The 10,699-nt window shown below is 40.0% G+C and overlaps 1 long non-coding RNA gene across 1 annotated transcript; it reads left to right on the forward strand.

The window, feature by feature from the left end:
- The first annotated feature begins 7,988 nt into the window (after window positions 1-7,988).
- LOC136686624 (uncharacterized) lies at window positions 7,989-10,322 on the forward strand. The gene is made up of 3 exons (XR_010800338.1): window positions 7,989-8,140; window positions 8,989-9,023; window positions 9,107-10,322. It is a non-coding gene; the product is annotated as an uncharacterized lncRNA (long non-coding RNA).
- The last annotated feature ends 377 nt before the right edge of the window (window positions 10,323-10,699 follow it).

The following is a 10,699-nucleotide window of genomic DNA, read 5'->3' on the forward strand; positions in this document are numbered from 1 at the left end:
TCCAGGGACCTGGATAAAAATGGGTTCGAGTCGTGTCCGCGTGGGTTTTCTCTGGGTGCTCTGGTTGCCTCCCTCGGCCCAAAACATATTGGTAGGTGGATTGGCAACTCAAAAAGTGTCTGTGTGTGTGTTGCTCTGTGAAGGACTAGCGCCCCCTCCAGGGTGTGTGCCTGCCTTGCGCCCAGTGATTCCGGGGAGGCTCCGAACCCACCATGATCCCGATAAGTGGTTTCAGACAATGAATGAATGAATGAAAACTGATTTCAGATCCAACTTGACAAGAGCTATTCAGAGATCTTATTTCTTTGTGGAGGGATCTGAGCTCAGTTACAAGAATCAAATGGAAATAATTTACCAAGTGATGCTCTTCTGCTTAAACTCATAAATTAATTAAGATATGGTTCAGATTTCATAGTGCAGCTTTAACCTGTGCCCCAAATGATTCTCTCTTCTCCTCTTCAAACAGTTTCCAAGGGGTCATAGTATGAAGCACACCTGCCTTAACTTTGATCTGAGCTGAGTTTAAGAGCAAAGATCTGGAGCTGAACTCTGGAGGAGAGGGCATGGGTGACACAGAGAAGTACCTGCAGTTCTTCTGGGATTAGTCCATCACTGTTGCTGCTGAGTTTATTTACAGACGTTTGAGTAAGGAATCCCCAGATGTGTTTTACGTTTAGATTCAAGCATATCAAGAAATGGCTGCATTTACACTGTATCGGGTCTGTCCAACATGGACCTGAGCTTCTATAACATCAACAGAAGAGCGTGGCTGATAGAATGGGACATTATCGAGCAGCTGCACATTAGCCTTAGCTCGCCACACACAGTGGCAAGGGTGGCCTACAGGGCATTCAGACTGAGGAGATCCATGACCAGCCAGGCAATAAATAGCTCAGTAAGTTTCAGGTTTAGATCAGACTTAAGCCCTCTCTGCTGGACAGAATGTGGATTAACATCAGAGGAGGAGATCTCTTTGGACAGGATCAAGGGTCAGTGTCAGGATTAAGACAATGGTCAGTGAAAACAAAAAACTAAAACAAGATTCAAATTATGAGAATTTACATTAGCCAGTCTAGATCTTCCACAGCAGAATTAAAGTATAGGAATAAAATCATATACTGGAATAAATAATAGAGAGGACCTGTGTGAATGGCACTTGTTAAGGTCACATTTGTATTTACTTAGTTTTTAAATAATATTTTTTGTCACTCTTATAAAAGAGAAAAAAATCTTAGTTATAATTTATTTACAAAATAGAGTCACAGGAGTGTGTGTGTATGTGTGTGTGTGTGTGTTTGTGAGTGAAACATTCCACAGATGTGAGTGTTATTTTGGAGGGTTATATATATGTTCCAGCACACTAATTATTAAACATGCTCTTCCTGAATATAATAAATGTGCCCTCAGATATTGGTGAGAGTCACTGAAGATCTCAAAGCAATTAAATATGAACATGAATTTACATAAACATAAATAATAAACATAAATTAGCCTTTTCCATGCAGGTTCTTGTGCACATTTTCATCATTTGCAAAAACTCAGAGAATGGAAAACACATAGCATCTTTCTACAGTGACGTAGCATGTAAAAATAAACACATAGAAATAATCCACTCTCCTGCAGTCAAGTTTGTGTTTAGCAGAGTTTAAATAGACAGAAAAAAAGATGGTCCCTGGAGCTGTGTGACAGTGACACTGTCGCACCACGGTGCCGCCCGTATATAAATATCTAATTAATTGATGACTGAGCTGGTCAATAAATATTAGGTATTTATAAAGCATATACTGTTTTGGCTTTAACATACACATTTAAAAAAAAAATACTAACCATATTCATGCAGATCAAGGGTGTAGAATTAGCATGGACGGAGGGGACTTGTCCCCACCAATATCCAGAGATTATTGAATTGTTTCCACCTATAATTTGATCCCCTCCAAAAAGTACCCGAGCAAATCTACGGCACTGGTGCAATAGGGTGACCAGACGTCCTCTCTTACCCGGACATGTCCTCTTTTTTAGACTTAAAAAAAATGTTCGGGAGGAATTTCACAAACGTCCGGGACATTTAATTGATCAGTCTGCACATCAGTAGTCCTACCCTCAAGTGGAGAAGCAATGCCGAAACGTAAGTTCTTGGATGAATTAAAAAAGAAATTCCCATGTTGTCCCATGTGTAGCAAATAAAGGTGTAAAGGACCTAAAAGCACACATAGGTCCAGCTAAGCATACAACGGCAGCCACCCACCCCAACCCCCCGAGGCGGGTCCTCTTTTTCACCATCTCAGATCTGGTCACTCTAAGTTACAGTAGGGGTGTGTGTGTGTGTGTGTGTGTGTGTGTGTGTGTGTGTGTGTGTGTGTGTGGCCTGAGTAATGTCATGATTCCCGGCCGGATCAACAGTCCCAGCAGCTTTGAGGCCTCGCGAGATAACGCCGTGGGTCATCATGACGTATAGCAGGCGCAGACACAAGTCGGAAGAAAAGTAACTAACCAGCACTGCACTGAACCAGACGGTGGTCTGCGCAGCGCCGGGTGTAGTCCCACTAGCCAATCAGCACAGAAGATTTTTCGCGCGCTTGTTTACTTGAGTGAGACGGCATGATGGCGGAACTAGGAAATTGTTCTGAGAAACGGGTGAGTTAAGTTCCCGTGTTAGAAACGGACGTGCCTAGACTGCGAGGAGACCCTGCCCCAAGAAGAGAAGTTGCTCTATTTCCGTAAGAACAAACCTAGCAAGAAGTCAGATCTAACTATGAGGAGCTTTGCTTTAATAGTACAATTCTACTAAAGCAGTATCAAACGTGTACATTTACTATGGAGATTACTTTAATATATTAGTGCTTAACTAATACACTCAAAATAGCAAGTTGTAATCCATAATGTCATGAAAAACACACAAGAACACAGGACATTTTGCCGCATTTAGGATTTGTGCTAAATACAACAGATATCCGTTACTGCTTTAACAGTTATTTAGCGATAGGACAATAGCGATAAAATACCCACGTTTAGAAAAAAAAACATATTGGTTTTATTTTGTGATTTAAAATATTTTTACTCAAAGTTCCCCTAAAAATTCCCTCAAATTTCTTTGTGGGAGAAAACCCCGGCTCTGAGCGAAGCTGGAAATCAGTGGCAGAAACAGTCCTCCATTTTAGTTTTTCACAATTTCACACATGAGCTGGTTAAACCACTATTAAAACTACTGAAAACCCAGAACATGAGTATCATCTATACCCACCTCCCGACTGACTGTGTACAAAGACTCTCGCTTTTGGTGTATTGTGTAAATGTCCTGTTTTGAAACCGCAACAACGATAGCGCTTTCTCCATTAGCTTCCTGTTAGAGGGAGAAGGGTCTCTCTGCCCGAGGCGCCTCCAAACCACAGCCAGCGCCGGTAGATTTACAGCTGAACTGACGCGAGGGTGACGCGCGTTTAAAGAGTTATATTTTATATTATCAGCGCACACGTTCAATTAACACGTGTGTTAAAGCATGCTAGCGGATATCCCACTAAAATAATATATTAATTTAGCAGTTAGACTATTGGACTTTGAGTAAAGTTTAACCATAACAAAGAACAGCCTGGAAACCCCCTCTCTGATATTGTCATTTTATGATTCATTTCGTTGGGAACTTAGCGAAAAAAAATATTCTAATGTGATGTTTGTCTGTGGAAGTATTTGCTTAGTGTAACTGGGTGAGGGATTGTAGAGTGGAGAAGACGAAATGATGATTTTTATTTATTTATTTGCAATAGAATCTATGCTGAAATGACGACGCTGAAATTGGCTACTCATTCTCCAGTTTCTTATTCGGATTTTCTGTTCCACTATAAATGGTGCAGTGTTTGCATTCTGTCGCCGCTAGGTGGCAAAATACGAACACAACTTCCATACCGTGGAAAAACTGCACGTTTAGCTTCTTTCCGCGGATATGATGTCTTTATTTTCAGAGTGCCTCAAAAATCTAAAAGACTCACTGAAGACACAATATAACAGACTATTGGTATCCTGAAGGTGAAGAAAATTTACTGTGGATTTTTTTTGTAATGGCCCTGTGAACATTGGACACGACAGAACCTGTAGAAAAATTAAGCATTAGGCTAAATTCATTGGACATTTTCTGTGTCTCAAATCTGAAAGGGTCATTTGAAGACAGTATAAGAGATTAATATCTTGAATATGAAGACATTTTACTGTGCATTTTTGTTTTTTAAATTGTCAGATTATCTGCCATTGATATTACAAAGGTGTAGTACAAGTATACAGTTTATTTCATAACGATGTGTTTGTTTAAACACTGAATGTCAGTGTGTATATTCACAATGACAGGTTATTTCTAAAATAATTATAAATATTAGTTAAATGTTAATTTCCCTGTTAAATGGTGCCACAGTTGTAAGGAGCATGCATGTGTGGGATGAGCAGTAGAGCTGAGTATGTGGGTTGTGCTCATGAAAAATTTGCCAGATCCTCTCTGCCAATGCCAAACAGCTTATTCTCCCATTGACCCGTTTGGTGTGTGGTGGACTGGATGATTGAAGTTTGAAGAAACGAGATATATTGGCAATTTAACAATTTATTCATTTAACAAACAGGGGCCTCAGTAGCGTTTGGAAGAGCCATAGACAGCCACAACAGCCTGGCACCTCCTCCTCATGCTGCTCGCCGGCCTGGTAACACACTGCTGTGGGATGGCATCTCATTCTTCAAACAGCATTTGTTGCAAGTCAGCCAACGTGGCTGTGTTGGTTACTCAGACACGAACAGCACGCCCAAGCTGATCCCACAAGTGTTCAGTGGGGTTGAGGTCAGGACGCTGGCAGGCCATTCCATCCAGGCAGTTTCACGCATCTTTCTCACGCTAATAATAATATCTCTGAATATTCAGCAAGTGTGATGTGTCAGGAACAGCTCCCTACTGTAAATGAAACCCACAGAGCGCATGGAGCAGGTGCTCACTGCTCAGGGGATCTGTAGTTATCAGTGTGAGAGAGGCACAGTGGCGAAACTGCACAGGAAAATAAGCCCAAACATCTTAAAACATAGAAATGAACATGTAAACATGGACACCAAGGTAGACACAACTGGACCAACAGAGTTCCACAGTTTTCCCCGCTGGTCACTGCGGCGTGGTCCAGTCAAATCACGGCTCAATGGCTCGTGTGTGGAAACAAGATACTTCCTCACAATTTTGAGATGCTTTTCTGATAATTACAACATACTGAAGAATTGTTTTTATCAAACAGCAGTACACCTCTGTAGATATTCACCTACAGTCTGTGAATTTATTTGTGAAATTCATGTTAAGCTCAAAATATTAATGATTATTTTTTTTTATCCTATAGAAGTTTTACAGAAAGACTTCAGTCTCCAAGATTCTCTGTTTTCGAGGTGAGTATAAATGAGTTAATTCTGATGTCACTTTCAGCTGAATTCAGTGAAATAAGATCATGTTGAGTGTTTTCTCAGTGAAATTCAGTTTCCTGAGCGCTGTGGTGCGGAAAGAGGGAGATAAATGTGTTATATGTGTTTAAGCGGTTTATAAAGCATTTTTAACATTTCTGTTGTAGTTTTTAAACCACTCTGGTCCAGCAGTCTTTGAAAGTTTATTTATTTACACAAAGATCAAGTTGTGAAGACGCTGTTTGCAAGGGCGTAGAATTAGCATGGACTGAGGTGACGTGTCCCCACCAATATCCAGCTATTGTTGAATTATTCCCACCAATAATTTGATCCCCTTCAAAAAAAAAAATGTCTCATTAACCTAGAGGCGCAGAAAGGGTTAAATCCCGTTCTTCACTCTAGTCCTACCTCCCTGTAACACATGGCCAGTGTGATTGGCTGTGCCTTTCCCTTCTGTCATGTGAGTAACGCCAAAACTAGAAGGAAAACTTTCCAGTCGTGAGTATTACTGTGCAAGACTCAGGTGCATCGTGGGTGACACATGGGGGTCAAAATCAGGTGAGGATGGCAGCAAAATAGAAAGTGGACATACAGAGCTATTTTTCTAAAAAAAACGTGCAAATCACTTAAAGTCAAGTTCGCTAATAAAATAAGTCCATCATAATAATGAGGAGATTCATAGGTCCCCGCCAATGTCAGGAGCAAATCTACGTCCTTGGCTGTTCTGTGTATTTGCATTTGTATAATTTTTAAAGTTCTGCTCATAGACTCAAGATCTTAGACTAGAATGATCAGTATGACTATAAGCCTGTAAACCAGAATTACAAGTTCTGACTGAGTCCTGAGCTCATTGTGCTGATACAAAGGCTACATCCTCTGAAAAATGGAAAAGAATAACCTCGCAGAGAAGCTGGAGGAGAAACTCAGAGAAAGTAACTCTGTGCTACATTTGGGGGTGAAGCCCTAAAATTAACAGAATGTCCAGTTTACATTTAGCCACCATTATTTTTCTCAATGGGGACAGTTTTGCAACACTTAGCAAACACTAAACACCATATCACCACACAACAAGATCCTAGCAGTCACCACAAATACTACAGTAAGCCACACCTTAACAACCACCTCAAGGGAGTTTATCAGTAATGTAGGACACTATATCAACCAACACACATAGCAGAGCAACTGTTTAGCAAAGCCCTAGCAACAGCCTAGGATATCATAGCAACTAAGCAATTTGTAATATGTTGTAAAAATAGATGAGATATCATTTACTGAACCCAGGTTTCATACGTGCTGCTCGATGTAAACATTTTATATCCATCTCTCACACTGCCTCTGATCTCTAATTCTTCTCTTTTCTCAGCCCAAGACCTGACAGAAGATGTTAACAGTGCTGTCTCTACTCCAGCTCAGACTCATGCTCCAGCTCAGGGTCCTGGAGTGATACAGAACATCTCAGCTGATAACAGCAGCAGTGTTAAAACCCCTGTTATCACTAATGCCACAGTGACCATTCATTAATGAAGAAATGAAACACCAAGAGCAGATTTTCTGGAACCAAAATTCATTCTAAGCTCAAACTAACTTCACTCAGTGATTCACCAACTTCTGTCCAGTTTGGTTTAATCCAGGTCTGAGAAACTATCCACAGCATTTATCAGGACCAGATTAATCTAAATATATTAATGTACTATGATATTTTATACATTGCAGTGTGTGGTCCGTGTTATTGGTTTTATCTGCTTTCTACAATCTTACCTCTGACTGCCCTCTGTTTCTGTAGTCTTTGTTGTAGTGTATCTGTCAGTCAGTCGTTTTGTGAAAAAGGTGCAGTCACTATCACCAGAAAGAACCGTACAGAAGCAGCTTTATCTGCAGATATAATGTTTTATATTTGACACAATTGAAAATCACAATAAAACTTTGCCGAGCTGCTTGTGAAGTGAGATTTATTATTGATCTGGTGTGTATTTGTTTTATAAATGAATGAGTGAGTGATAGTTTCACTTCTAGAGCTTTTCTAAAGCACTTTAGATTTCAGCCTCCACCTGGAGGATCAGCTCCAGTCTCCTCACCACACACCAGCTGTTAGAGAGAGAGGAGACGAGAGAGGGACAGAGCTGCTTACATATAGGGTTACATATATGTTCCAGCACACTGTAATTATTAAACATTCTCTTCTTGAATATGAAAAATGTGCCCTCAGATATTGGTGGGATTCACTGAAGATCTCAAAGCAGTAAATAAATATGAATAATTTGGAAGTATCTCCAACCCTGATAAAGTGCAGCTATGATCTCTTATCTCTTATATGATCTTTATCAATTATATCTTTCACTTCTATTATATTTGTACTTAATTGTGACTATTTTACGTTACCTAAGAGAATGTTTTAAAACAATGTCCACAAGGGGGCGTCTTTGAGCTTTTAAAGACGACTTACTCAGAGATATGAGTGGGGGGAAAAGATATGAATGAGACTTTTATGACAATTAAATGAGATTATGCCAATGCACTAATGCTGCTGTTAATTGATAACTGATATCTTTAGTGAGTTTGTAGTGAGTGAGTCTCTCTGGTAAAGCCCTGACCTGCTCCAGTGGCCGGAGCACTTCTGCAAAGGAAGTGTGGTTAACTGTGAAAATGAAAGCATTACTTAAGAATATTAAGGAAGTGGAGGACGTTTTTTCCTGAAAGACTTCAGCCTGCAACAAGACGCTCTGTTTCTAGGGTGAGTTTAAGTTATTCATTTCTGGTTTTGTGGCAAAAAAAAGGCCATTAATCCATTTAACTTTGAGAAATGATCATCTTTTGACATAAAAGCAGAGACAGTCTCATTTTCCTGAAAATGAAAATATTGTGAAATATTTAACAAACGTTTTGTTCTGAAGGCCCTATTTAAATATTTGTGGCACTAAAAATATGATTATTTGGAGGGTTTGTCTGTGAATTGAGTTTAATAGAGTTGAAAATTCACTTGGTTGAGGGATTATCTGATTGTGTATTTGAATGATCTATATCCTTCTGTTCAGGTTTTTCATGTGTAATAATACAGTAATGATTTTGGGGCACATATAGAAGATTAATTCATATAACTGACTAAATATGTGCTGGAGCAGAGTGACTTCAAAACCACAACAGAAATAAGTTAAAACTACTGTAATAATGGTTTTAAAACGCCCATAAAACACTATGATCTCCCTCTGACTGTCCCTACTTCACTCAGGAAACTTACAGTGTGAAGTGTCTTGACCGTATCTCTGCATTAATACAGTGAATATATGTTCACTCTGGTCTAGAAAGGAGTATTTATGGACCAGCTAACCCCTCAGACATACACCACTCTGTAGTTCTACAGTTAGACTTAAGTCAACCTGTGGCTCTGCATACTTCTTTAGCAGGTGACACTGAAAAGTGTCTGAGTAAGTATGCAGAGCCACAGATGGACTACAGTCTGTAATTGTAGAGCTACAGAGTGCTCCTGTGTTTTCATTGGAGCTGATAAAACAGACATTGGTCTAGAAACAAGGTTGTTTTAATGTTTTGGCTGATTGTTGTCTGCTCTACCTACTCATCCAGCAGTGATACAGTACACCAGTGCGACTGAGAATGAGGTAATTTTTATTTTTACCTTATACACATTTGTGATGGTTCTGTTAAATTTCATGTTCATTCATTGTTTGTAACTCTTATACAGTTCAGTGTTGCAGTGGTTATGGAGTGGCGGGCAGTGGTTATGGAGTTTGCTGTCTCAAAATCCATCTCAAGTTCAAGTCCAAGCTCAGGCTTCTGGAGTCATGCAGAAGATCTCGGCTGATAACAGCAGCAATGTTAAAGCCCCTGTTATTACCGGTGCCACCATCAATGCCCCAGTGACCTTTAATTAGTAGCGAACTGAAACACAGAGCAGGCTTCCGGGAACTGCAGTTCCTTCTAAACCTGAACTAAAAATAACTTGTAAAAAGGTGCAGTCATTCTCCCCAGAAAGAACCGGAAACAGAAGCAGCTTTATCTGCAGAAAACAAAAAAGTTTTATATTTGACACAGTTTACAATCACAATAAAACTGTGCCAAGCTGCTTGTCAAGTGAGTTTCATTATTGATCTGGTGTGTATTTGCTTTATAAATGAATGAGTGAGTGATAGTTTCACTTCTAGAGCTTTTCTAAAGCACTTGAGATTTCAGCCTCCACCTGGACGATCAGCTCCAGTCTCCTCACCACACACCAGCTGTCAGAGAGAGAGGAGACGAGAGAGGGACAGAGCTGCTTTAGTGGAGAGGAGGATGATCAGGAGGACGGAGAGAGTGACCATTAGACAACTGTTTGACAAAAAACCTGGACACTGACATACTGACAGCCGATGGATCACTGAGCCTACAAGCAAAGACACATGTACATTGTAATGGGACAGCTACCTGGATACAGAGAGCTGTTGACTGATTGTGAAGAACCTAAAAGCAAATGGATTAACTTAAATACGTATTGGAGCTTGTGACTACCAGGGAACCAAAAAAGGAGGATAACAGATGTAAAAAGAAAAGGAGAAAGGAGAGAATTTTTTTTTTCTAAAAAAGTACAGGAGAAAGTAAATCAGCGAGACAAAAAGTCCCAACAGGAAAATGCTCTCCAAACTCCTGGAGGATCGAAAGAAAAGGGAGTAGAATTAACTCCAAGGGTTGAAAATACAAAAGAAGATCAAAAGGCTCCTTTTGGAGAAAATTACCAGCAAGGTCTGGCTTAAAAAAAACTCAAGACTCTGCACTGAAAACACAGACTGAAGGCTTAATAAAGGGTAAGCCCTAGCTGTTGTCAATTGGGCTGATTAACACGGTTCCTGACATGTGGTCGCCCCCTGTTGGTGGGAGGCCCACATTGCGGGCGGCCCCTTACATACATAAGGCCTATGTAACAGAATCAGAGAAGGTTTTGTGCTTTGTGAAGTAGGCTTGTTCATAGCACTGAATAATATTAAATACTTTCAATATCATTATGGGAATAAACAGCTGCTTACCTGACATTCTCCGTGTCAGTAGCACCACACACAAATGACCAGACAATACTTGGGTAGTCGTCATATCCAAAGGATACAAAATAAGTCTTTGAGACTAACACTCTAAAATCCTCTGGATTACAGCATGTGGGCACATGCCTCAGAGTCTCCTTGTATTTTGTTGAAGTGAATTCACAGAACTCCTTAAGAGTTTTAACTTTTTTTGCAGAACAACAAAACACTTGAGTTTCTGATAAATAACGGGTTGTGCCGATCATAATTTACTAATACCTTATCTG

This window comes from Hoplias malabaricus, chromosome 2, assembly GCF_029633855.1.
Source record: "Hoplias malabaricus isolate fHopMal1 chromosome 2, fHopMal1.hap1, whole genome shotgun sequence".
Taxonomy (NCBI): Eukaryota; Metazoa; Chordata; class Actinopteri; order Characiformes; family Erythrinidae; genus Hoplias; species Hoplias malabaricus.